The 27,963-nt window shown below is 44.0% G+C and overlaps 1 protein-coding gene and 1 long non-coding RNA gene across 4 annotated transcripts in view; one reads left to right on the plus strand and one right to left on the minus strand.

Moving 5' to 3' along the window:
- Nucleotides 1–1,437, plus strand: part of GAN (gigaxonin) — a 29,988-nt gene extending 28,551 nt beyond the window's left edge. Inside the window, exon 12 of the transcript XR_016470641.1 lies at nucleotides 1–1,437. The gene's annotated coding sequence lies outside the window, so the exon portion shown is untranslated.
- LOC149916176 (uncharacterized) lies at nucleotides 581–27,940 on the minus strand. 3 transcript variants are annotated; one of them, XR_016470643.1, is made up of 4 exons: nucleotides 22,692–27,940; nucleotides 22,431–22,572; nucleotides 8,378–8,469; nucleotides 581–737 (listed from the first exon to the last, which is right to left on the minus strand). It is a non-coding gene; the product is annotated as an uncharacterized LOC149916176 (long non-coding RNA). The 3 variants fall into 3 exon arrangements; XR_016470644.1 differs by lacking the exon at nucleotides 581–737 and adding an exon at nucleotides 2,859–2,953; XR_016470642.1 differs by lacking the exon at nucleotides 581–737 and having other exon boundaries at nucleotides 7,887–8,469.
- Nucleotides 27,941–27,963: the final 23 nt, after the last annotated feature.

Genomic DNA, 27,963 nt, shown 5'->3' on the forward strand with positions numbered 1-27,963 from the left:
GAGGAAGGTTGTCTCTGGGGCGATGTGGATATGGCCAAGGACATGGGCATACTTCAGATTTTAACTAAGGAGTGATTTTGTGCTGCTCAGTGATGCTTTCAAAAGACTTTTATTTGATGTGGGGCACGGATCCTTTCTGTAACAAGCATCAAGGTTTTCGGGTTTGTGTTCTCTTTACTCCTTGGCGTAATTAAACAGCTTTTTCAGAGCGTGATGTTAATTACGTGCATGCTTGTTTTTTGAGGCTGAGGCTACTTATTCTGTGTTAGCTTAGAGTGCTTTCCTGCTGAAGACTGAGTTGGGGCCTGTGCTGCAGTCACTGGTGCTGTAGCCTTTTGATATTTGCCATCTGCTGTTGTTCTTGTTTGTTGTTGGAGCCTTGAGCTGGGCTGGGTGTGTCTGCTTTTCTGTAGCACATTGCTTTGGCAAGAAGAGGAAGGAGAGATGTCTGAAGGTGGAGAAGCTGGGCCAATAAAGCTGACTGGGAGATATCAGCGTAAAGCCAGTAAGATGTGGGTGATGCACTGCTGTGAAGATGACATCTGCGTGCTCTGAATGTAATTGATAGGTCGTCTTATGATTTAGTTCTTTTTTTTTTTTACATTTATTCAAATGGGAGGGATTGCAAGCAGGCTTTAAAGCAACAACTCCAGTCAGCTTTGTTGTGTGGGACACTGCAGCCTGACTGTTGCTGTGCTCCAGTAACCAGTTTTCTCGATTCCTTATCAACAGGTAACCTGAAACAATGCATTAAAATCATTCTAAGTGCCTAATGAATTAGATGAACATCTGCTAGAAGGTATTTATGGTAATGGGGGTATTAAACAATAACTTGCTACCAACAGCTGATAAGGTGTAAATTTCTTAGTGATACAAAATCTTAAAAGATTTTTTTAATAGCTTATTCTGCATAGCTGCTCAGTAGTTCCAGAAATTATCATCTATGTGTCAGACTTGTTTAGGAGAAGCGTTTAAAGGTTATTTGAAATAATGTCTTGAAAAATGAGCTGAAAGTCTGGAGTTTCTCAGTGCAAACAGTTAAACCTCGCTGCCCAGGGTCTGTGCAGGATTTGCGTGTGGCTGCTGCACACCTGCCCCAGTACATCAGTAAATGAACGTGCTCAATGCCATTGCCTACCTGTGCCCTTGAATGTTTGTAATGAAATGAGACTGTACCACACGCCTGTAAAAGCTGATGGATTTGATTACAATGATAGGGTAGACAGAAGCATCCCTGCTGTAAGTAACATCTATTATGTTACTGATAAAACACAAATATGTAATTTTTTTTAATGCTGGGTGCTTCTGAATCACCACGTATTGCCCTTTGTTCTTCTTTGTCTGTCTTTCTTCATGTCTTGTCAATTGATGCTAAGATGTCCTCTGGTTTTGTCAAGGGTGAGTTTCTTCCATCTGTGCTCCTACCCCAGTCACAACCTGAAGGATGTGTTGTTAAGGTGGGCTGTACTGCAGGCTGCCTTTACAGGCATCATTCCTGTCTCTCTGAATTGTCAGTGTGCTGCCACCTGCATGCATTTCAGAACAGGAAACAAAAACACTGTGGAACAAAATTGCACTTGATTAAAAAGCAAGAGCCACTTTGGAAAGCCTGTGTTTTTGCATGGGATAGGCAGCGTGCTGTAAAGACTTATCACTGTGACTCTTCTTGAATTTCTCAGCTTAATGATCTACACGCTACAGCTTCAGCCTGGCGGCATCTGTTCAATTAGTTTGTGTATGAAAGTGGGAAAGCGTTCTCATCTGTCACGTGTTTCACCATTTCTTAAAAAACAAAGCCTGTTTCCATCTCGGAATAAGTGAAGCAGTACACTGGAGGGTATGGCAGGGTGGTCGTGTTGAACAGACGTTCCCTGAAGCTCTGTGGAAGTTCTGTTCTGATAGGAAGCCAAAAGGTAGCTCCACAAGTGGTGCTTTCTCATAAAGTCTTTGAGAACTGGTCTTAAATTACTCCAAAGGACTCTTTAGGATTGCTTGCAGTGGCTGAGATGTGTTCTAGCTTTTGTTTGCACGGGCAAACATCTGCTAAGCTAATTTTGAGTGTTTCTTCCTCTCTCTGGCTTCCCAAACCTCAAGTTTTGCTTCTCACAATTGAAGCTTTCTGTATCTGGGGGTTGGAAGTGACGTTTTGCAATTTCTGATATTGACAGTACCTTAGTTTTAGTTGGTTTAAACAGCGAGCTGTGTTCTTGTGGCCATCTAAGGGTAGCATTAATACCGTGTGGTAAGCAGTGAGAAAAATGAAGTGGCAAGGTTCTTTTTTTTATCGTGTACAGCATTATCTGTACTCATCTGATGGGACAAGAGGCTCTTTGTGGCACAGAGCTGAGGTGATGCTGCCTGTTGCTGCCTCTGGTGTTGGGAAGCAGGGCTGGGATGTGGCAGGCCTGGTGCCTGAGGCTGTCTGAGGGTCAGCCCAGACATAAGCCTTGACCCAAAACATGTGGGTTCCTGTGCGTGCCCTGCAGTGCAGTACTGCTTTTTGGCCTTGGTTGTTTTGTCTTTCAGTCTTACTTGCATGCCTTTGATTTCACCCTTGTCCCAGATTTCCTTTTGGATCCAGTGCTTTTGCTGATGATCACTCAGAAATGCTTCTGTGGGTCAGAGAAGGTCTGCACAAACTCAGTGTTGCTGTGTGCTGCTTTTTGCACGTCTTGGTGTCCTTTGACAACTGTGCTCAGTGTTTGTGGCTTAACAGATAATAAGATGATTGCTGGTGCTGTCTGCAGGTTAAACATCACCTGAGCTGCTGTGAGCAATCCTTGATGTGGAACATGTGTATCACCGTGTGTGCTCTGTTCTTCTGGGCAGACGTTTGCCTTTGGTCCATAGGGGGAAGCCCCTGTTCCCAGCTACCTCATTTTTATTTTTTTTTTCCTGCACTTTGTCATATCCTCTTTTCTTCTTACATTGCATTTTGGCCTTCAGTGAAAACCTGGAACCAAACATGAAGCAGGGCAGAGTGATGCCGTTGTCCAAGGACAGTTTACTTTAATTTCATTTTAAATGAATGTTTCTGTAACGAAAAGACCAAGGTTGACCTGCAGCTGCTGTAAAAGTAAATAAAAATTATGACTTGAAAGTAACTATTATACTTGTAAATGAGAGAAGCAATTGAAAGACTGACCTGGTGATTTTTTATAAAGAGAAAACTCAAAAACAGGGATGTCAGCTTTTTCTTAAAGGCGGGTTGGGTTTTTGCTCTGCCTCAGTTCTGTGCTGATTTGCCTCTGAGCTGGAGCCTCTGTTTTCCTGACAGATTCATGGATTGTTCTGTAATGCGAAATGTGGGCTCACATGGGGTTTCCCATTTACTGATCTGCAGAGAAAAACTGCTCAAATGAACACCAACCTGCCATACCCAAGATTGTATTTTTATGCATTTCTTTGGGACCTTCAAGTATGCGGGTTTTTGCTTAGCTTGAAGAATTTTAAGGGAAAAAAGCTTTCCTCCCCTCCCCCTTTTTGCCTCTGAAGGTGCTGTTTTAACATTTTTGAATTCGTTACGCTGTGCTTGACTCCATAAAGCAACAATGTAAGCTGATTTCAGCTTTTGTTTGTGCTATTATTGTTTGTGTGTATTCAGTACTTTCTTAACAAATAATCTGTTTTCATTGAGACAGCTTCCTAACTGTAGAAGGCCTTATTGATACAAGATGTAATGGGAAGGTGCTGCCTGCCTTTCCTTTCTGTCGAGGCAAAAGTGAGAAATGTTTCACATGAACTCTTCCTGTAAAAACGTTACATGGCAGCTCATCCTACCATTGCATTGAATGCAGCAAGTCTTGTGCTGGGCACGCAGAAATAGGCTGGAAGAAGGGGCTGCTCGTGCCTCTTGACGACTGCAGCAATTAGAAGGCTCTGGAATTAGCAGCTGTTGGCATTGTGGTGGCTGTTCAGTAAATTACAGCGTCCACGCTGCCCTTGTGTCATGGGAGGATGGAAAGGCTTCTGGGCTGCGTGCTAGCAGAGATCCAGTGAGTTCTATTGGTGTACTGAAATCTGAACGCTCGGAGGCTCTGGAACCGTTTCTGCAGGGTGGATAAGTACAGATCTCAATAGCCTGGGAATGCCTGGCTCCCTGTTTTTTTCTTTTTCTTTAATTAAGTAAACAGAAACATGTAATCACTTCCCTCTTTGTGTATTTAGCATTTAATGGCCTGAAGCAGGGGCCTCGACAGTTTGAGATTTTTCTTTTGAAGGCAAAATTAAAACTAAGTAACATTATTCAGATTAGTGCTCTGCCTTCAGAGTTTTGCCTCTGTATGTTGCTTTATTGAGTCCTAGGAATCTTGCAGGATTGGACTAACAAATTAAAATAAATAGGTGAATGCTGACTAACGTATTCAGTATAATTTTGTACTATAAAAATATTTTAGCATAGGAGAATGAAATAACCGCCTTGATTAACAGCTAATGATACCTGATTCCATGATCCAACAGGAGGATGTTGGGATGTAATGCTGTTCCAAGCACGTTGCTGCTGCTCGTGAAGGCTCAGCTTCTGTCAGATCTGAGCTATTAGCAACTGTCAGGATATTGTCAAAATGTATGGCTGCCTTTTCTACAAAAATGTCAGTGTGTTGTGGTGGAAACTCTCACTTCTGTTGTTTGCCATTGCTGGCATGCAGTGGGACAGCTCGGTTTACTGCCATCATCCAGCTGTCACACTTTGACTACTGTATGATAGATGTTTACTGTTACAGGCTTTCTATATGCATGTTTTCTGTGTGTCTTTCTGTCCTGTGTGGGAATGAGCTTTTGCTTTTTTTTTTGACGTGCCTATCCCTAGATCTTTGTGTTACCTCAAAAACGAACTCGTTAATTGCTGAGGGCCAGGCCTTGGGATGCTGTGACCTGAGCATGTAGTGTCTCTTCTGTGGAAAAAGTGGGGAAAAATAAGAAGTGTTCTTTGGCTTCAGTCAAACTATGCAACACAGAGCCCCAGAGAGCAGGATTCCTTCTGGTACAGAAGAAGCACAGCTCTTGTGTCCTTCCTAATCCAGTCCTTGGTCCAAGGTTAGAAGAACTTGTACTAAATGGCTGCCCAAGAATTCTTTGTCGCAATCAACTTGTGTGCTCTGGTTTTCCTCCTTCTCCCCTGCCTCTCTCTGTCTGGTTTGTTGGATGTTCTGAGTCTGAATGACGTGGTGTCTAAGTGTACCCCCCTGTCAGTCTCGTGTTGTTGGCAGTTGGAGCTTGTCTTGTAAATCCACCGGTGCAGCTTACCCACTGGGTCAGCTGGGGCCACTTCAGTGTTTGCATCTCTTTGCTGTAGGATTTTTGGTGCGCTGCACCCCTCCAGGTAGGTCTGACTTGCTCATGTCCCCCATGTTGTCCTGTTGTGGCTCTGGTGCTTACAGTGACAAATAGCTCTCATGTCTCAAATCCAGTTTTTTTTTTGTTTCCACTGCTTGTGCATGTATGTGTGCATTTGATTTTGCTGCTTCCATCACCGTTCAGGGATAAATGCCCACGTGGTCAGGACTGTTGAAAATTCTTTGTTCTCCCATTGCATCCATTTTCCAGTGAAGATTGTTCCTTGTGTTCCTCTTCTTGCCCCTGTTCAATCAGTGTGCTGTTCCCCTGCTCTACATCCCCACGAGTCGCTCGTCTCTCTCGGTGGTCGCGTCTTCTCACCTCTACATGCCTTCTTCTGAGTATTTCACTTGCACTTGGCATTTACTCACCCCACGGTGTACCTCGTACTGCATCTCCTTCCTAACTCCACTTACTATTTTGTCTCTCTTTAATTCAGGTTAACTTTTATTTATTTCCCCTAATTTCCATCTCTTCCATAACTTGGGAGAGAAACAGCAAATCTCCCTTCAGACATCTGTGTATATTCCCTCCCCAGCACGTACGGTGTGAGGGGTCCAGAACCTCTCCATCCCTAACCCCAGGCTCTTCATAGCACTAGGAAGTACCGAGTCTGAAGGTGGTGTTTTATTTCTTTGGGTAACTGAGAATATGTGGAGATTTTCTTCTTTAGAAGTAGCCAATGCAATGAGCAGTTGGTCTGCGAGAAGTTCATTATGCTTCCATACTCAGTATTCTTAATTGAGAAACAAATTATTTATTTTGGGGAACAAATATAAATTTTTTTGTATTTGTATGTCAAAGTGGCCTTTATAGGAAAAGCACATAAAATATTTAGATTAAAATTGCTTAGTTGTGTAATTTTAGTGGGGGTTTTTATATTGACAGGGTTTCTATGCATTTTTCAAAATCTATTTGCTGTTCTGTGTTAAAATTATTGGAAATATTTTTAAAACGTGTATTACCACATTTTCCATGGTTGATCCCTTCGCAACCATTCCTTTTAAATACTGCAAAAACTTTAATTAACCCTGTAAATTAATTTTTGCCCCATAACTATTTGCATTAAGTCAATGTAAGGAGTTACAGCATGAGTATGTAGCTGTAAGGGAATAATCCCAGTAATGTAGCTTAATTATGGAGAGACTTTTTTGAGAAGGGCAGTATGCAGTGTTTCAGTTGCACTTAAAAGACTAAGTTAGCAAATCAAGTTCTTGCTGTACCTCACTCATTCTTTTTTAATATTATTTTTCCATCCTGTAGTGTTTACACAAGCATTATTACATATGTGCTATTTTATGCAGTATGCAATTCTCCTCCATTTTGTTGGGATAAAGCTGATGTTACTAGATAGGAATAAGTTGTGAATGTGTATGGTATCCTAATGGATCTGGTGTGAGCTTGGGGGAGGGAGAAGACCAAAATAGATCCATCGGTCTGTGTTTTCCATCTAGACACGTACACATGTTCACTGAAACTAAAATAATTAAACTTACGATGGGATTGTAAGTAATGTTAGTGTATTAAGGGGGGGAGGGTAGGGGACAAACGAGGGGCTTGTGGGTCTGTGGGCAAAAATACCTGTTGAGTTGTACTATGGCGTTTGTGCAATTGCCTTGGCTGCCTATGCAAATCTAGCCAGAGCTGGATGTATCAGACCCTCCCGTTAGTGCTCTGGTTTTACTTTCTTTTCTCGAGGTGTGGTTGTAAGGTTTGCTAAGTAGAAACTTCCTGGGAATGTTTGTCATCTGACGCCTCCATTCTGTCATTCTCAGTATGCATTTTGATTTTTGCTCATTTCAGTTTAATGAGAGATCCCACATTGCTCATAGATGAGCATAAGTGCAAGCTTCTGGGCAAACAAACACTGCATGCTACTGTATATTTTCATAATCGAAAAAAAATGTGCAATTTTGATGGCACTTTGACCTATTGCTGAAACATTGGGTCTTGAAATGGAACAAACTCAGCAATTGAAAACACTCTGTGTCTATATTAGATGTCATGAAGATGAAGAAAAAAGGCAGTTCCTCAAGTTGTACCCACAGATAATTTGGTATTGATTTTGATTTTTAAGAGATTTACGATTTGTTTTTTAAAAAAAAAAAACAAAAACAAACATGTTTATTAGTTTACTTTAGTTGCCATAAATTGCCCAGTGCAGAGTCTGGTCCACCTCCACCCATTTACTTTCATGGAGTGGTCGCACATAAAGCTGTAACAGCAAAGCAGAAAGCTGTTTGGTTACACACCCGTAACACAACTTGCAGAATTGCTTTGTGGCTCAAACATACAAAAAGGGACGTGAGAATTTTCCTGGATTAAGTAGCACTCGCTTTGTTTACGTGTTCAGTATAATGTTGGGTGACTAAAGGGAGGTTCCCTTTTTTAAAGTGTTTGAATTGTGCTTTGGAGACTTAGTGGCCACTGTGCAAATTGTGCTGTAATATTGTACCAAGGATCAGTGAAAGTGTTTTATCTTTTTTAATGTCGTTTGTATTTGACCGGGTTTTATAAATGTAAGAAAACAGAGTGCTGTATTTTGATCTGAAATTTGCGTATGGTAAAGTAACTTTGCTTTATGTATTGGAGGTTTGTTCAGAACTTGAATTATTTTCTAGAAGGGTACAGACCAAAATTAATTGTCTTAAAGGTGTTTAATAAACTAACCAAATAAAAACATTGATGGTTTGAAAACTTGTCAACTGCTCACATGATTTTTTCTATTTTTAAAAGAAAGGAAAAACGTAGTTCAGGATTGTCTCTCAAGGTCTTACAAGGAATGAAAGAAATGCAGTAGATTTTATAAATATCATCCATCTCCCGTGAGTTATGTTTTATTATTGAGCGCACCTACATACCAGGAATTTAATCAAAGAGGAAAACCCACAGGAAATTAATGAGGGAGGAAAGGTGAAGGAAATAAAGTGAGAGGTGGGAGTGGTCCCTCTCGGGCTCTGTGCAGGCAATGAATGCTTGTGGCAGTGGGTCCTGATGGCCATTCCAGGGGGGATGTCTGAGGGCTGAGGCTTCTGCTCACCTGTAAAAGTTCGGACAATTGCTTGAAGGTCTTCATCCTCCCCTGCCGTCGCCTTTGTTAGCCTTCTTCAAGCACTGCTGCTTTCATGAGACCTTTGGAAACAGAGGAGAAAAATATTTGAAGCAGAACAGCTCCCAAGGGCAGGTACAGAGTGCTCATTCCAGGGCTGCCGGATACTCAGCAGCCATCAGTTGCACTATGGTATGTGTACGTACATCAAACCCAGAGAGCTGAGCTTTATGAGGTGCCAAGCAGCTTCCTGGAAGAGCAGAGCCAGAGCAAAGGCTTTGGGCTGAGTAAGAGGGGCACAAGTGTGGGGGCTACGAGTGGGAGCGCAATAGGAACAGTGAACTCAGCACTGCAGTGACATTTTGTCTTCAGGAAAATTCATGACTTTACAAAGAGCTCCACCTGCTTTTTCTTAAATGAGGGGACATTGAGGTAAGGCCAAACATGAGGTAGGTGGGATACAAAATCCAGGGTGCGGGGCTGGCTGAGCGGAGGGAAGTGGGAAGGCAGTTCCTTGGCTCCAAAACACTGCAAAAATGGGTGCTGTACGTACTGGAAGGTGATGGTGGAGGATAGAAAGGAAAGGTAGATATGTTTGCTCCGTGGAAGCCTCCTGTTTAGTGCAAAAGCCGTACCAAAGTGAAGCACAGGTCCTGAACTGCCAGCCGCATTGGTGCAGAGAGCCCAAGGCCTCCAGCACAATCATGATAGGGAAGCTGGTGTTCCCATGGTTATGGCTGCGCAGATGGGCTCTGCCATATCTCCTCTGATTCTTGGAAACAGAGGAGGGTGAACTTGGATTCCACAGCCTGGAATGCTATCTGGGGGAAGAAGGCTGCTGCTTGGTTTCCTTTAATTTCTGTGCGCAGTGCAAATATGAGATGAAATTTCTCTTTATCCCCCTGAACTTTCTTCCTAAAATAACACAAAACAAATCCAGAAAAACTTCCTTTATCAAAATATTCTCCAAATATTTAGCTGAAGTTGCCAGTGCAGGGGAACGAGGCCTCTCTGTGCTTCCTCACCTACAAAACATGTCACAACAGGACCTGGGACTTCATGATGCCATCCCTCAGGAAAGGTCTGTTGCCCACAGTTGTTTGAGAGTAGTTGACAGAAAAGGAGCTTTTACCCTGACCTGGGAAGGCTGCATCTCATGGTTTTCTCCTGGCAGGGGTGTGCTAGGGGATGTGGCACAGCCAGCAAGAGCTGCTGCAATCTGAGCTGCTGGGAAGATGCCGGGGAGGGAAGCAGCCTTGGGTTTGCAGAGCTGGGCTCTGTGTTACTAAGAGGTGTCATCTGTGTTCTTTGCAGAGCCCAGGTGTCAGAGGAGGCTTCCACCAGGCCGAGGTCTCCAGGTGAAGAAGAGAGAGGTGTTGTGGGGAGGAAGAGCACCCAGCTGGCGGTGCAGCGTTCTGCAGAGCAGGTAGCTGGCTCCTGTTCTCAAGCAACTCAGATCGAGCAAGGAGCCCCGCTTCTTGCTAAGCTGTGTTTCTAATTCAGCCCTTTGGCACGATGACCACTGGAAACTGTCAAACTAACTGAAGAATGAATTGCTGTTCAGAATTTGTATCCTTCACCTTTTGTCCGGAAGCTGCTGTAAAGTCAGTCAAAACTAATGCAGATTCCATAGGGAAGGGAGCGGGTAACTTGGAATGAGTGTTGTTGACAGATTGTGGCTGCTGCTCCAGGTGAAGGCAGCGGCCACTGGATCAGACCTATTATTTTTACTTTTTCTCCAGTGTGTTTGGACTTGTGCAAGCTGGGCTCTGTCACGTGTGGTCTCCAAGGAATTGTGAACCCCAACACTGTGGGCTGGGCTGAAGGAGTTGGCTTATGGAGGAATTACGGTAAGAGCAAATGTATTTTTAACCACCAGGATATGCTTATCGTCAGGAAAGGGCAAGCAGCACTCCTATCTCTCCAGGGAAGGGGAAGTGTTGAGCATAGCTTTAGTTTTTTCCAACTCTTTCCAAACTCTGAAAGGTTTTTTCTTCCTGAGACGTGTTGTCGGATTAAATCGGGGAGTTAAATAGACATTAGTCTTGGGTCACAGGTGAAAAATGCTAAATGCCAGGCATGCAATGTTTTTCCATTGCATATAACGTGTCTTTATCCCTGTTGTGTTCAGGAAAGACCTTCGGAAAGACTGCTTTGAAACTGATTTTTTTTTTTTTTTAAACACACTGAGTGTCTGTCCAGAAGCTTCTCATTTTTTAGGATAACTTTGTTTTCTGTCTCAGAGAGGGAAACAAACTGCCCTCCTTGCAGCCTTCCACCCCACTGTCTCTGCAGCAAGCAGTGCACCAGGCTGCCATGATTTCAAGCTGCTTTTTGGCTTGGTCACTTGACCAGAGCAGGGCTGGGTGTGCTGCTCTCACTACTGCTGGGTGTGCCCTGTCCCGTGGGGCTCTGTCCCTGTGTTTGAGCTTTGCCACCCGGGAAAGCAGCAGCTGTGTGCAGGTGGCTGTGCTTGGCTGCCTTCCTACCTGCACGCAGGGACACGTGGCCCAGCTCGGGGCTCATCTCCCAGCAGTGGGGCTCTGACATTTCCCACTGCCTGCGTTGCTCTCACCAGCCCTAATCCTGCCTCAGGAGTAGGAAAGCCTTTAACATGCAACGTAATTTACTGGCAAGGCAGATGACAATAATGATCCCTTTCAGGGCACCTGGGCAGGAGGGGTTTTGCTGATGCTATAAATACATCAGGTTGGGGTAGGAGTCACAAAAGGAAAACAGGCTTTGAAATGCTAAATGCTGCCTGCCTACCAGGTACCTTGTGCTGCTGCTGTCTGTGCTGAGCACTGCTGCCTGCCTCCATGGGAGAGAAATCCAGTCTCATCTCCTGCTATCTGCAGCCTTCATCAGCTGCAAGTCCTCCTCCCATCTCACTTCTAGCCATTCTACAGCATCCCCTTCTTGTTTTGAGGAGGTTCAGGTTGGTTATTAACAAAAATCTCTTTCAAAGAATGGTGATGCAGTGGCACAGCTGCCCAGGCAGACAGTGGGGTCACTGTCCCTGGAAGTGTTAAAGAACCATGGGGATGTGGCACGGAGGGATGTGGGCAGGTGGGGGTGGGTTGATGGTTGGACTTGGTGAACTTAGTGGTCTTTTCTAACCTTAATGATTCTATGACGAGAGAGTGCGGACAGTGGCCTGCATAATGAAATGGAAGGATGACCCTATAGCCTGCTGTCAGCGCCAAACTTGGTTTCAGCTTTGTTTTTCCTTCATGTGGTGACCTCTCAAGGACAGGGAGGGCTGTGCTGCTGCTTGTGAGCAAGTCCTGGAGTGTCTTTGGCCTCCTGCTAGTAATAGGCTTGCGTTGGAGGATCCCTTCAATAGGCAAAGGGCCTGGACACCAGGCGGGGCTGCTCTCTTAGTGCAAGTCTCACTAGACTGCAGTTGAATCTTCTTTCTCACTGGTTTAGTTGCCCTTTCAGTTCCCCATCCTACTGAATAATGCTGCAGAATCCATTTTCTGTCTCTCAGTCCATCTCTTTGTTTCAGCGATGCCTGTGCTGTTCCCCTTGCCGTTGTAATGTGAAATGTTCAGGGAGAAATGTAAAATTCCCTCATCTGAAAGTCTCATACCACATCTTAAAGCTTGCCATGAGGCATAGAACGTTCCTGGTTCTACTTGCTTTGAAGAGGAAAGGAAAACTGCAAGCACAATGCTGTCTGGTCTCAGCAGAAGCTTTGGAGACCAGCCTGTTTTCATGGAAATTGGGTTGTTACTATGAGTTTGGTTTTATGTCAGGACTTGAGTGATTCCTAAATCATTCTTCTTTTCATAAAGCTGTTTGTGAATCACACATATGAAGTGACAGAGTAAGCAAATCCTGCTTCCCTTTGATGCACGGTCACCAAACCTTCTCATTTTTGTAACTGTTCCCTGGAATTTTCTGGCTTATTATTAATATTTCAATGAAAGTTATTAAAAAAAAACAACAACACTACCACCTTGTTTTCTTGTTTAAAGAGAACAAGAAAGTTGTGTAAGCTAAAATGAAAACAAAACTGGTTTGCAGCTGAATAATTGTGTAACCTACATGTTAAGAAACGAGATGAGGAAAGGGCTGAGGAGAAACAGACCGACGTGAACCCTGCAGGTGCAGGGCATTGGCTGGGGTTAAACAATCGCTGCTCATTGCTGTATTTGCTACAGCTTGGTTTGGTAACAATGTTATGCCATCGTAATGCTTCTCGTAAGTTAGACAGGAGGCTCTAAGTGCAGAAATGTTCCATCTGTCTCTATTCAGACGTGTAGTGTCGAAACCAAGTTCCCCACTACTTGACAACTTTTCTGTCCTTGCAGAATGGTGCTTTACATCCTGCAGATATCGGTCTGGTGACTGACATAGAAGGAAATCACTACATTTCTCTTTACCCACTTTACCCAGATCTCTTTCAAGATTTTTTTTTCCCCTTTTTCCCTTAAGCTAACCTGATCAGTGGTGCAATTGCAATGGCACTGGATCTTGCTTTGAGATGAGAGAGCTCTTCAGATTTGTGCTTTGTTGTACACAAATGTATTGTTATAGAGGCCCTAAAGATTAATGTTTTCACATAATAAGGCAAGAACAGTTTGGGGGTAGCACAACTGTTGCCTACTTTAGCTTTGAGTTTGAAAAGGAAGGTGTAATATTATTGTGAATGTTTTGCTATCTGTAGAAGTGACGAGCTGAAGTCTTTGCTTTTTCCATATATATTTATATATTTACTACCATTAGCAGTGTGTTGAGACATCTTCTTGCAGGATTTCTCTGGGACATTCAGTTCTGTTGATATGGTCTGGATTTGTGATTAAGTAAATAAATGTCCTTTCTCTGATTGAATTCAACTCAGTTATCTGAGTTGAGGAGCATCAGAATAGTGTAGTTTAACTGAGAGAGCTGCCATCATCACAGCTGCAGATCTGTACCCCTGTGCTGCTTTCTAGAGAAGTGGACTCTTCCCTAAAAGTTCACACTGCTTCCAGCACACAATGCAAGCATTGCTCTTGGGTCTGACACTGGGTTTGACATGTGGAAGTAGCATTAAATTTGCAAAGCAAAAAAAGGTTCCAGCCAGCAAATACCTGGGGCTATGGTTAGGTTTTATATTTGCAGAACTTTTGGTCTGATTTGCCAAGGCCTCTGTGAATGTAGTGGGCTGGTAGACAAGAAAGTGTTGTGTAGACCTGGAATGGCACTCAATTAAAATCAGTAGAGATCGGGAAATCTGAAAATTTGGAGAACAAAGGGGGGTGTTTTATCAGCAGAATTTCCCACAGACTTTACCACCACACTCTCACTGTACCAGTTTATTAAAGAGGCCTAAAAAAAAAAAACCTTACTTCTTGCCAGCATGTGAGACTCCTATCACAGTTATGACAGGTTTATTCTATTTGCAAGTCAAAACAAGTTTCTGCTCTCTCTTGGAGGTACACAATAGTCAAGATAATCCTTATTGCTACACCAGCTATCAATGCCTATAATATTTGGTATTTGCACTTTCTTGGCACCATCCTGATTGGCAAGGCAAAGCTTGCTTGGGTGATAAGTTTAGCATAAGAGACTCTTCTCATTAGCTCTGGGTGCCATGAATCAGAATGATTAACTGATTTGTCCAAAGCAGAAAACAGATTTAGTGTTTCTATACTGCAGTCTTAATAAATCGTGAGTGTCACCAAAAAATCATGTGTCAACAAATTCACAAATATTACCTAAAAATATTGCATTCTATCCCATAAATATGATCTGCTTCTATTTATACTATGGGTCTCAGACCTCTACCATTTATTTTTTCTACAGAATGCCTAGGAACTTGAAATTATGGTAGTTTAAATCTTCTCCATGTTGAGCAGATGTCAGTGGTGGCCTGAGCTCTGGTCCTTGCTCTGGTCTGCAGTGAGTGACTTGCAGGATAGAGAAGGACAGATCCTTTGAGGTTCCAGACAATCACTGAAGATTGTCACCTGTCCTCCTGACTTCAAAGTCAGTTCATGCCTTGGAGGATATGCCCCTCTCGTTCCCTGCTTCTAGACAGGAGAAACTGCCACACTACAGGCTGCTTGATCCAAGGCGCTAATCTTCTTGGCTAAGACTCCCCCTCCTTAGCAGTTTGTGTTGAAAAGAGTCATTTGGGGAGCAGAGCCCTGTGATGGAGTGTAGAGCAGAGGAAGGAGGAAAGGCTGTCCGCACAGGTAGATTGGAAGGACTGTTTAGAGCTTCTTGTTTACAGAAGTGCTTGCTGTCAGCTGACTTCTTCAGTGGGATGAGCATAAGTTTTACTCTACTCCTGCTCAGAAACTCTTCCCTAGCTGCAGGGACAGCCAGATACCTCCTTTGGCCACAGGGCTCAGCATGATGCAAACAGATCTCGCCTTTAACGCCTCAGTGCACAGTGATGCTGCTGGAAGGAGGAAGTATGAACAAGGCAAAACCGCTCCAGTACCTTAGCCCTGCTCCCTCCCTTTGCTCTTCTGGTTATGTGAATGCTTTTCTGCTCCTCAGAAGTGTTGTGCAATGTTCTGCAGGAGAGGAGCCTTGGTTGTACACCCCTGTACGTCTGCTGAGAGGAAGGCTGTATCCATTCACCTACAAATGTAAGAGGAGCTACTTCAGCAAATTCACGCACTTGAATCTGCTTTCAGAAGGCTAATTGATGACAAGGGACACCAGAATCTCTTCTGAGACTTTTCACCCAAGTATTATGCAAATTGTATGTAAACTTCCTCTCACCGTGTGAGATGAGCCATGCCTGAATGCCATTTTAGTTGATGGGTTTGGTTCTGGGGCTTGGAGTTGCCCCATCCTACCATGTACCAATCCTGAAACATGCCCAAGGCAACCCACCAACGAGCCATGGGGCTCCCAAAGTTTGCTGGGCTCAGGCTGACACTCCAAAATCCCTCCCATGTGATTTCCCACCGAGTAGTAGCTGCTGGGTTTCCCAGTGGTTGGGATCAGGGTGACTCCTTTTTGAACAGAGCCATGATGCTGATGTGGCAGAACCAATCTCTGTCTGGCTGCTGGCAGAAGTGGCCCTGCTCCCACAGTTTCTGGTAGGCAGCTTTGGTAAGTGGTGCTGACCAAAGCTCAGCCAGGACCGGACGTTCTTGGGGAGGCAGCAGAGTTGCAAACAAGCATGGCCTTGGTTATGTACCACGGACCAAGCTCATCAGGCTCCCTGCTGCTTGCACACTGCCAAATCCTACTTCCTCTGACGCTCTTTCAGTATTAGCACACCAGGTCATATGTCTGATGGGTGCAGGGACAGGGAAGTCTCACCAGAACTTTAAGGTCTGTGGGCATCTGGCTTGCGCCAACTTTGTTTCTGTCTCTCCTGGCCCCTGTGTTACTCATTTCTCCTTTTTTTTTCTTTTTTAATTCCCTTAAAATGGCTCAGCAAAGCCATACCTTCAAATCCACTGTGTACACTGCATTGAGTGGATTTTCACTCTGTGCAAACCTCGGTTTACTTTGCACTAACCTCTCTGTGCAGGCAATCCCCAGTAACTGTGTTGCCCAAAGTAACTTGCCCACTTGAATTGGGATAAGTACGTGCTTCCCAGCTGTTCCATTGTTCTGCTGCTAAATATTGCTCAGTTACCCTACCGTGCCAAGCCTGATTTGTATCTGTGGATTCTGCAAGGCAGGCTGTGGAATGCAAATTATTCTGGTGTATTTGCAGGTCTGCGCTGAGGAGGAGCACAGAAGCTTGATCCGTCTATTTCTCAATGGCTCGTTATTGTTATGTAAGTTGTGTTGCCCCACCACTTCGAGATATATTGCTGGGGTTTTGCAGGTCACTGTTCTTTTGTAAGAGAGCCCAGGATCACAAAAATTGTGTGCATATCTAGCAGGGAACCAGCATTCCAGTGGTGATCACATTACTTGTATGCAAACCTTTCTTCCAAAATCTCACCCAGAATCTATCTCCAGGCAAAGGTGGTGTCTCCTCAAGCACTTCACAGTGCTCAGTTGCTTAGAGAAGGACCTTGACAGCAGGTAATGCTGTTAGCATAGCAAAGTCTAATGTAAGGCAGACTGCTTTCCACAAGCTCTTTTATTTCAGGTAAACAATATAACTTTTTGCTTTCACTTAATAACCCCAACTACCAAGAAGTAGAGGAGTAATTTGGTAATTATATGTTCATTTGATGGAGGGCACATAAGTGGCTGCAAATGCTTGCAGATTTTAATAACTCTATGAAGTTACATTCCAGTCATTCTGGTTACTTGTCCCTTCTGCTCTACTTCTGAACAAAAGAAGCAATTTTATCAGCTGTCCAAGTGAGAGTTTTAGGGGCTTTCTTACACAGAACAAGGCAAGAGTAGGTTAAAAAACCTTCCCCTTGCACATGCTCCCTCTCAAGCAGCTATCCCTGCTCTTACAGGCAGGCTGGGTGGATTAGCTGCGGTGCCAGGAAAGAATGATGATCCCACTCAGCAGTAAATTGCCCTGTGGGGAGGTATGACCTAGAAGGGAGCTGTGAGGAGGGCTGGGAGAATGGTGAGAGGAGGCACTTCTGCCTTATGTGTGAATTAAAATGTGTTTGATTACTGGATGGATCTAGGGCATCAGGGTGTCTCTGAGTCCTGCACGTAATGTCTCACAGATGAAAGGACTGTCTGGATGCAGGGATCTCAGTGCTTATGGCAACCTCATCCTTGCTCTGAGTTAGCTCTTGGGCTAATGCACACTGCTGCATTGACACCACCACTCTGATGTCCAGGCCAGTTTTGTCACAGGCCTTGGTTTCTAAAGGAAACTCACCTCCAGGTTTCCTCCCTTAGCAGTGCTCCATCCCACCTGCCCTCCAGCTGCTGCATGGGGCATGCTGGCTGTGCTTTCCTGTGGATATCCAGATCAGGTTGTTCAGGTGATCTCTGCACCTCTCGGGCAGGACCTGATTGGGGATACTTTTGCTTGCATTCAGAGCTTATATTAAAAAATGCTGGCACTAAACAACTGAATGCTGTCCACTTGTGCAAAGCCAAGATTCATCTTGAATACATGCTTTCTCTTGTGCTGTCTGTAGTTTTGTGCTCTGAGCGGTTTCTGTCTGACTTCCACCAAAGTATTGATCAACCTCACTACTGTTTGTCACCTTCTATCAGTTAAATATAATTTGGATTTTATTTATCTTGTGTCTTTAACAAGGTCTCTGATGTGACTTCTTCCTGGAAAAAAAAAATTCCGCCTGTTGCTGTCCTTACACAAAATAAATAAAATCTGTCTGTGTTCTTGCCACGTTTAGCTCTATATATATCCCTGGTACACAGAGGAGATATCAGCTTGGGAATTGGCATGCTGAGAGTAAATAAATGAATTTACAGTAAAGCCTGCTTATTGTTTTTAAAGACCTATTGAAAGGAGAAGACTGTTCTTAATTTTCTCTCATAATCTCATTTCAAGATGTGCAGCCTCCAATGGTCTGTCGGAGTGGGCCTGTGCTGTTATCTTTGCTCTCCAGTTGGAAACCCAAAGGACACTACGGTGTTGGCTCCTGGCTGTGCTCACCAGCAGAAGCCCTTTCCATCATGGGACGGGATCCTGAGGGCCGCTGAAAAGAGCTGTTAATCCTGTGCTGTTTGCTTTGCACACCACACCCCTGCTTATTGCCCACAATCTAAATTACAGGGGCGGCCAAACTTGCTTCCTGTTCAAAACAATAGCCCTGGCTGACACATCACATTGTAATGCGCAGTGTGTGGGGGAATGGTGGGGTGGGTTTTATGGGCAGATGGGTTCTGGCCCTGCTGGGGTCTGTCAACAGGGTTACCACAGTGCTGGACAGACAGATGGCAGCTGGGGAATTGTGTAGGGGATGCTGCTGGTGGTCTGCCACAATGGGAAGTTGCTTGGAGGATGTTAATCAGGGCAAACCTAGCTGGGAATGTGGGGGAAGCTTCCTGAAAGGGATCATCTGAAGTTTATGAATTCAGTAAGAATTACTGTAGGAAAGCTAGTGAATGTCCAGCTGTCTTAAAATCTCAGATGAGCTCTTCTCTGTAAGAAGAAGGGTACTATTTTATTGCAGGAAATATTTTCATTAGGCAGCTTTCATCTGAAGTTTGTTACATGGGGATATTAGACCTAATTTCCTCTGTTTCTCTTACCTCCTCTAGGAAATGTATGTAACGGTCAGAGCTGATGTTATTTGTGTCCAATAGTACGACGGGAAGAGTTGCACCGGGCAGGAGTTGGTCCCTCTGCAAACAGGGGATTTACAGCAGGTCCCCAGGTACTTCCCAGGTACTGTGCTGAATCACAGCAAAACGTCACACAGGACATAGGTAACATACCCAGCTCTTTGTGTGCAAATGTTTTTGCATTCACAGCATTTGGCTCACAAAGGCCAGGACAGGCTGGGTGTGAACAGGACTGCTGTTCTTTGAACACATGGCCACCAGTGCCAAAAAACTGTGAGTTGAGGGTTTTTGGTTTTTTTTTTTTTTTTTCTGATATATCAAGACATTTTTAGTGAATGTGCAGAAAATCCTTCAGTTTCATACAATCTTAAGATGGTACAGCACTTTCTGAAGCAGAAATTGCCATTTTGTTCTTTGAAATGGAGAACGTCACCTTCTTGCACACAGGGCCGGGTCACTGCTGCTGCCCCATGTTTACTCTGGTGAGGTGCCACTGAGGTCGGCTGTTTTTGCTGCAGCTGAGCTGGCCCAGCACCACAGCAAAGGGGCGGTGAGTCAGGCCCACGATTGTTTAAGTGCAGGAAAATGAGGTGTATGTGCAGTGTGATCTGGGCACTGGAGCTGGAAAATCTGTAGGAACCCTTTTGCTGTTGGTTGGAGGAGACTTATGTTATGAAAGTGTTCCTGGGCCATTATTGAGGCTTATTTTTCAAGGGATGCTGGCATGTTGGGAAACTGTGCTTACTTCGATTTTAATGTTCTTTTGTTCTGCATTCTGACTCAGAATAATACCTTTCCCCTACGAGCCAGAATCACAGCTGGAACCAGGTTAGGGGTTCAAAATGAATGCAGTTTTCCAGAGATCTGCCTCACTAATAGGAGTTAGAAGTAATTTTCCCTATCTCTACCCACAATTTCCAAGGGAAAATCCCAGGTGTACGTTGGGAATCCTGGGTGTACTTTGGGAAAGTTCTCCCTCCCTGCTTTTATTCTTGCTATGGGATCAGATGACATCTGGCTCCATTGCTTTGTCAGCCTTTAGGTAATTTACTCTTTCTATCTCTCATCTACCATGATCTATATGATCCTCCCCTGAGACGTTTTAATGTCTGGAATGAACTCCCCCTTCTTCCCTGGTGAACACTAAGGCAGATGATTAACTGTACCCAAGTCTACCCCTTTTTCTCCGTAAATTAGCCTTCACTGTCTTCCTCCTTTCTTTCCTTGGCTTTCGCTAACAACCTCATGAAACGTCTGACTCCTTGTTTTTTTTCTAGGGAAAAAATTTAAACAAAACCACATTCAGGCACACAGACATACACACGCAGAATACGAACAATGAGCATTCACAGACAACCAGCAGCATGCTCACAGAGATGTGCTTATATAGAGATACGATGACGTAAATCAACACCCAGCAGCATTTATTAAATTACCCAGTTATATACACAGAGGCACAGGCAGATGGGTAAAGGCTGCATTTTTTCTGGTGGATGAATGGAAACATTGCTTCGGTGCCCACAGGAGGATATTTTGGAAAGCAGTGGCAGCACCACATATTGAAGGTGATACCTCTTTATTCACTCTTTTGGACTAATTGGCTTATCCCAAGACATGGCAACTACAGCTGCATACCAAGTGTGAACCCACACAGTTTCATAATGAGTGTGAAAACAGGGCAGCAGACTTTCCTGAAATCCTCCCCTCTTCCCAGGCAATGACTGATTCCAGAGACTGCATCCTAAATTCCCTCCTTTGATTGCTCTGGGCAGCCTATGTCTTCCTTCTTTCTTTCTGAAGAACTATGAAAGGAAACTAATGAGCCTGCCATGATTTCCATAACTCTCATTTGGATATTCGTTTACATGTGCTAGTAACAGAAAGCTAATTCTTTGACCCTGAAATGGCTCCCTTCCCAGCTGCTTGTGTGGTGGTGCTTTAGGGTAAGGGGTTGCTGTAGGCCCTGTGTACAATTAGAGGAAGATTTACTCCCAAAACACAGCTGTCCAGTTCCAAATAGGCTTCTTTCTGCATGCCCTCAGAGTGTGGGGCACTGGGAAGCACTGAGGTTCATTAATGGCTTGTACCTGGGTACCCCCACACCCACTTAAAGAGAGAACTTAATTCAGCAGCTGGAGTAAGCTGGCTCTCTAGCTGAATTTTCTTCTTTATGGCTCAAATACTTTTTTTTTTTTTTCATTTAAAAATGCTGCTAAGCTAGCTGTAATCTCATTAGATGTGCTTGAACTATGAGATCCACCTGCATCCTCAGTCTATCATTTATATAGCATGATGCCTCCAAACATTCCAACCCTATGATCCCTACTCACTGTGCAGTACACCTCCTGCTAACTTCACAAATTTTATTTCTTGTTCCACTGTCAAAATCCAGATAGTGTTTAGAACTGCTCTGATTCTCTTTTTCTTTCGACAGCAGAACAAAAAAGAGGCCAAACTCGCATTGTTTGTGCTCACAAACGAGACCTGCTACACACAATGCCTTTATTCTGCTGCTGTTGATAACCCAACCCAGCTGTGCAGTTCCATGAACTACCTCCTGCAGCTCCTCCCTCCCCTCCCATCACCTGTGTGGATGTGATATACAAATGTAAATTGATACCTATGTTGGTGCAACCTGCTAATGGAGGTAACCAATTTGCAAGTTGTTTTTCAGCTGTGCCATCCATAGTACTCCCAAGGTCATACCAAAGAATTGAAGAACTGGTGCAAAATAAGTGATTCTTTCCTACAGTGCCCTTTTCTGCCTGTCTTTAAAAACTTAATATAGCATTAACAAAAACCTCCAACAATATGTGTTCTTTTTAGTCTTTTTCATATGTTATAAAAAATAGCCTTATACACTGACACTACATTGAAAATGCTTCCCTTTTGCAGTAGTGTGGTTTCTCAGAACTTCTGATTTCTGTGGTCAGTCTTAGGCACTACAAAATCTATATGCATCATTATTCTTTTTCATGCTCTTTTTTTTTCTTCTTTTTCCCCTAGCTGTGATATCTGATGCATTTCTTTTAGGTAAATAGTAGTTTGTCTGTGAGTGAAACCTACCATTACTGACCGTCTCTTCTTTTCATATAAATCTCTGGATTTGTCATCATCTTGCTCTGTTGCATGTCAGCTGGGGACTGACCTAAGCAAATCATTGCGATTCTCTCATTTTCCCCTTAGATTACCAAGACTACAAGGACATTATGCTTTCAAGAAACCAGCTATGCTTTGCTGGTAAAAATAAAAAGGTGTGTAATTACCAAAGCACATCCCAACAGCTGATTTGTTACTTGTATCTGGGAATCTGTAAATCATAAAAAAATAGAAGTGTGTTAAATTGATGCTTCTCTCTGCCCTTTGTATTTGTTTTCTTAGAATTTGTAGTCCAAGGACTGCCTTTATATTTATTTAGAAGGTGCTCAGCACAACAAAGGCACTAGCACCAGGTGTGCACTGTTATCAGGTGAGAGTTCATACTTCACATCAGAACCCTGTTTGTATAAATGTAACATTAGGAAAGGACTGCGAACCAGTGGGAGAGTTTCAGCTGCATTTTGTGTAACACTGCGTTTAAACAGTTGAAACACACAATTTAGTAATAAAAAGATAATAGAAAGAACAACTAAGGATGTTATTTAATCTTTTCTTTTGTCCTCCAAGACACCTCTTCACCAGAGAATCTGTGGATACTAATACTGCTAATACTCTTGGCACTTTTACATTCTGCTTTTTATTTTTCATGTCTTTTGAAAACATCCAAGACTTTCAGCATTTCTTCCACTTCTCATTTCACTTCCCCAGAGTGTTGGTTCAGTGACTGAAGATACACTTCCCTAATCTGTGGACTACCTTTTTCTTTCTTAGTTGTTCTTCCTTTGTTTTGAGGAAACTTTACCTTACTGTGGCAAGCCCACAGCTCTGTGTCATATCCCATTTCCTTTGGACTTTTAATGCTTATTCTGTGTTACGGTGATCTTTTATGAGTGTTAATAATGGTGCCTTATTGAACTGATGAGCACTCAAAGCTTGGATGTGACCTATTGATGGAATAGGAAGTATTAGCTGGAGGTGGGAAGATGAGGTAACAATAATGCAGACAGTTTAGCGGAAATAGTGACTTTTCACAAAGTCCTGCCAAATAAAAGCTTTTACGTACATCTTAAAGGGAAAAGGCAGCAGTCTGATGAATTCTGTTGGAAGCTTTTCTTTTTTCCAGGGCTTTTTCCATGCCTAGATATGTGGGTGACCCTAAAAGAAGGTAGAAAGAAGCATGTGAGGGAGAAGTTTACCATTTAGGGCTGCTGTCACTTAGAAGGGTGATGTGGGAGAATGATAGCTGGTACCCTATGCACTGTCTAATGGGGTGCAGCAAAGCAGAGAAGAAATTTTAGGCTCTTACCTCTTCCTCTGTATCTTCTGCTGATTTCCTTCCTATCTACTTGTCAGATTATTTTAGTTGCCGTTTTGTTTCTGTTTGTCCCATTCAGACTTAGACTTGAGAATATAGACTTGAGACTTCCTCTTTCCACTTAAATAAATTCCTCACCACAGCAAGTCTGCTAATGCTGGTTCAGCTCAGACATTTTTTAACCTTCTTTGTATAATGCTCCATCCTACTAACACCAGGTAAAAGTCAGACTGGAGCACTGTTCAGATCAGCAGATGGCAGGCTCCTTCTAGCAACTGATATCACTAGCTTCATCCTACGTACTCCTGCATCAGAACATCTGATGGTGACAGGCAGTAAAAAAGCAATGATTTCTGCATCATGCACGCGAAAGTGTGCAACGTGTCAGAGAGGAATCAAAGATATATTTGTTATCAGAGTCTGCGTGGCATGCAGTTAGTCCCATACTCTTACTGGCATCAGCTGGGAAAGCAAGAACACAGTGATGGAGTAAACCTGGGAGGACTAGAAATCTGAATGTCAGAGATGTCACACTGGAGTCTGATTTCCCTCTTTAGACTTCATGTGTGGAGGTGTCTCCCGGAATTGATGCTGGGCTTAGAAGTGGGTGATGAGAAATTTGGGTAAGAGATGCTTGTAAATACAATCTTAATTTTATGCGTTTGTGATTGATGGTGCCCTAATCAAGCCTGTCCTTCCCTCAGGAGCAAATACAGAACTGCTCCTTTCAGGGTGGTTTCTTTAATCTTTATCTTGATAGGTTTTAAATGTCCATCACTCTTTTTGGGAAACAATTCTGTTTTATGACTTGCTGTAGCTTTCTAAGGAGCCACTACAGTGATTAACTCAAACTTCAAATGCAGGACTTGTAGCATTATTGATACAGCATCTCTTTTATGTTTTATATGTTTGCCTGAATGTATTGTATTTCCCAGTTTCACTGAAGAGTGGTTTAAAAGTATTTTTAACAATACAGCATTGTTATGAAAATGAGCTGACTACCCAGTCTGATAGCAGGAATTTGCTCTGAGTCAACAGTGGTAATTTACAAGCATTGACTAACGAATTCCATAATCCACACAACACCTCTGTGAATAAGGGAAGAAAGCTCCATTATCTCTAGTATGCATCAAGGATTAAAATATGAGAGGGACAGCTGCTGTGTAAGAGTCTAAACGGATACTGAATACAAGTTGGGAATTCCTAGTGCTTGCTTCTCTATTTGGCAAAACCACCTCACATTTCTGTACTGATATCTCTCAGGGACTTGTTGAGCCTACAATAGCAGTGGGGTTCTTGTTTTGTTTTATTGTGGTTTTTGTTTTTTGATAGCAAGTATGAATATAGTAGGCCTTTACAGCCTCCAACTGTAAAAATTTCAGTGAAACAACAGCAGCAGATTTGTTTTCTTCCTTCTTTGATTGGACTGGAGAAAGATTTTGCCTGAGCCGTTATCATCATATTATTCTGTAAAACAAATCAGGAATCATGTAAAGGTGGAGTAAAGAGTTATCTTATTCCTCTTTCTAGCTTTCCTTTGAAATCATACTACAAATCCAGCTGCTCCTCTTTGGGGAGAGTGCTCTGGCCCTTGCTGCAATCGCTTCCTGACTCCCCTCGTTTAGCTTGTCATCCAATGCTACTGCATGGGTATACTCTCATACAAGGTGCCTTTAGGCAACAGCTTTTTTCCCTGTGTACATTTTGGCATTTCAAGTGTTTTCTCTTGGGTTTTCCAGGCCCCCCACTGCTCTACAGCCTGTGTTATGGGCACTGAGCAGTATTCACAAATTTCCCATCTTCTTTTCCTTCAGAATGTCACATTGTTTTTGTTCTAACACATTGATGTATCTGCTCATAAAAATTAGATTCCTGGAAGAAAATTAAAAAAAATAACACACTGACCCCTGAAGTCCACTTTGCAATACTCTGGTACATTTACAGCTGAGACGTCTGTTGGGCTGCATGGAGCCAAAATCATAGAATACCAAGGTTGGAAAAGACCTCCAAGATCATCCAGTCCAACTGTCTACCTACCACCGCCATTTCCCCACTAAACCATGTCCCTCAGTACCACATCCAAATGCTTACTGAACACCTTCAAGGATGGTGACTCCAACACTTCCCTGGGCAGCCTGTCCCAGCACCTGACCACTCTTTTGGAGAATAAATTTTTCCTAATATCCAACATGAACCTCCCCTGGTGTGACTTGGGGCCGTACCCTCTTGTCCTGTCACCAGTTACATGTGAGAAGAGGCCGATACCCCTGGTCACAGCCTCCTCTCAGGTAGTTACAGAGAGCAATAACCTCTTCCTTGAGCCTCCTCTTCTCCAGACTGAACAATCCCAGCTCCCTCAGCCATTCCTCATACAACTTGTGCTCCAGACCCCTCACCATTGCCCTTCTCTGAACATGCTCCAGGGCCTCAATGTCTTTTGTGTAGTGAAGGACCCAAAACTGAACATAGTTTTGAAGTGTGGCCTCATCAGAGTTGAGTACATGTGGACAACCACCTGCCTGGTCCAAATGGCTACATTACTTCTTATATAAGCCAGAATTCCATTGGCTTCCTTGGCTCCCTGGGCACACTGCTGGCTCACGTTCAACTGAGTGTTGACCAACACTCCCAGGTCTATTTTGTTCACACGGGGAAGGCAAGACATCCAGCTTCTGCTTGGTACAATTTATATGGAATGTGAGAAGGGGTTTTAGTTTTAATGTGCTCTGCCTTGGGTCACATTTGCTGCAGGTTGGATGGCTGAAGCACATTTCAGCAAGCAGCATGTTTTGATTTCACTTGTCAGGGCTTTTGGTTGCCCCAGGCTGGCAGGCAATGTGAAATTTCATACCTGTTCTGTGCTGAATTTCCTTCAGAGATCACCTGCAGCCTAGAAGCACGGATTCAATGAGCTGCCGACACATACCACCCCTGAGGACTGGAGCTGTGTCCTTGACTTGCTAGCAGTGGTGCTGCCTGATGTGCTGTCCTTTTGCAATATCTCAGTGAATTTCAACATCAAGCTGCAGATTTCAAGCGAGGGCCTGGATCTTGCCAGCTAACTCATGTGTTGGCTGCTGCAGACCACTGCTTTTTTTGTTTCCTTCTGTAAAACATGAATAGAAAACCTTTGCTCTGATTTGTAAGGAAATTCACATAAAACCACCAGACTCTTTGCATACTGCCCTCCTATTGTCAGACAGCTGTCAGGGATGACAATTCTGGTAGATTTAAAGCAGTGGTTTGAGCAGGTGGCTAGTTTGCACGAACTTGCACCAAAATAGTCTCATTGGTTACAGTTCTGACTGACGGAATTGTTGCTATAGGTGTGTGCAAATAGTCCTACCATTGACACCACTATTGCGTGTACCAGAACAGTGCAGTGGGTCAGACAAGAACACTTGTCTCCCCTTGTATCAACCATCGTAGGAACTCCTAGAAACAGAGTTCCTGCAGTGAAAAGCTTACATCTAAACAAAGCTGTCCTTTCAAAATTTCTTTTTCTTTCTTCCTTTCTTCCTTCCTTTCTTTCTTCCTTCCTTTCTTCCTTTCTTCCTTTCCTTCCTTCTTTCCTTCTTTCTTTTTTCCCTCTCCTCTCCTCTCCTCTCCTCTCCTCTCCTCTCCTCTCCTCTCCTCTCCTCTCCTCTCCTCTCCCTTTCCTTAATAGGAGATCAACACATATTTACAGGTATGGGTAGATCTGATTTAATTTGTGCAACCACACGTGTCAATCACCCTTCACAGTGTACAGTATACAAAGCTCTGTGGGAGCTGCTTGTAATGGTTAGCACAGAATGACTGGTTGGTTTAAGTTCAGGAGGAAACCAGGGCTTTTAGATATGGACAAACTGAACCTCTACAAAAGAGATTTTTGTCTTCCTGTTGGTTGTATCATTCCTGCTATTAAATGAGAGTCTTTCTGCAAGCTTTAGCCAAATTCTGCAATCCTATGCATCGTTCTAGAGACTGGTATTTAGAAGCACTCTGGCAACTTCCTAGCTTTTTCTAGATAATTTTGATGCTGACATTCAACAAAAGTATTCAGAGTGTGCTAGTATTGATAGGTTACAAAATCCTTCCCTGCTGAAAGCGTTTAACCAGCAATTCTGCTGTCAGATGCAAGCCTATTTCAACACAATGGCTTTACAGCCAACAGTCATGATGAACACGCTCAGAATTGTGCACCATGCAGTCAGGAGTTGTCTCTATCAGCCTCCAACACAAAAGGCTTGATGGCAAAAGCTCCCAACCCCTCCAGTCGCAGCTCGCCTCTCCACTTTGTAACCGTGACTCCCGATGTGAACCTAAGTTCCAGATGGGAGTTTTCTCCTGGACATATGACGGCTCTGCTGGAACTGCACACCCTGCCTTCCCCTCCATTAGCAACGAGTTTCAACCTTTAAGATTTAGATTTCCTCTGACTGTTGTCAGAGCAGTGCAGACTGAAGCAGCCCAGTACATTTCTCCGCAAGTCCTGACCTGGGCCGTGCCCAGGATGATGCATCCCAACGTTTAGTAACACGTGTGTGCATTATGTGAAATATACACGTTACTGGTCGCGGCGCGGCGGTTCCAATCAGGAAGGTGGGAGCGAGATCCACAGCCCGCGACTACCTCGGCCTTCGGACTGCTGGCTCATCGCCCAGCCCTGAGGCAGAGCCGCCCCACCCTCGGGCCTGCCCCGGGGCTATCGATCGTGATTAAACGCAACAAAACCCCTCTTTCTTGGCTTTTCCAACAGCCTTCTCCTCAGGGCGGAGGGCTGCCCTCCGCGGGCGCGCAGGTGTGCCCACACACCTCCGCCCTTCCCTGGGCGGTTCCCTCAGGGTCGCGCCGCCCTCCCCGGCCCCTCTGAGAACGGGGGAGGGGCGCGGCGGCCGCGCCGGTTGCGCGGGAAGCGGCGCGCGCGGCCGCCAACACCGCTGCCGCCGCTGCCCTCGGCGGCTCCGCGGCCATTGACGTCAGGGAGGGCGGCACGTGACCTCGCCTGAGCCAATCGGCTGCGCCCGGAGCGGCTTCG

The sequence above is a fragment of the Phasianus colchicus genome, chromosome 13, assembly GCF_987193195.1.
Source record: "Phasianus colchicus chromosome 13, bPhaCol1.hap1.1, whole genome shotgun sequence".
In the NCBI taxonomy this organism is placed as follows: Eukaryota; Metazoa; Chordata; class Aves; order Galliformes; family Phasianidae; genus Phasianus; species Phasianus colchicus.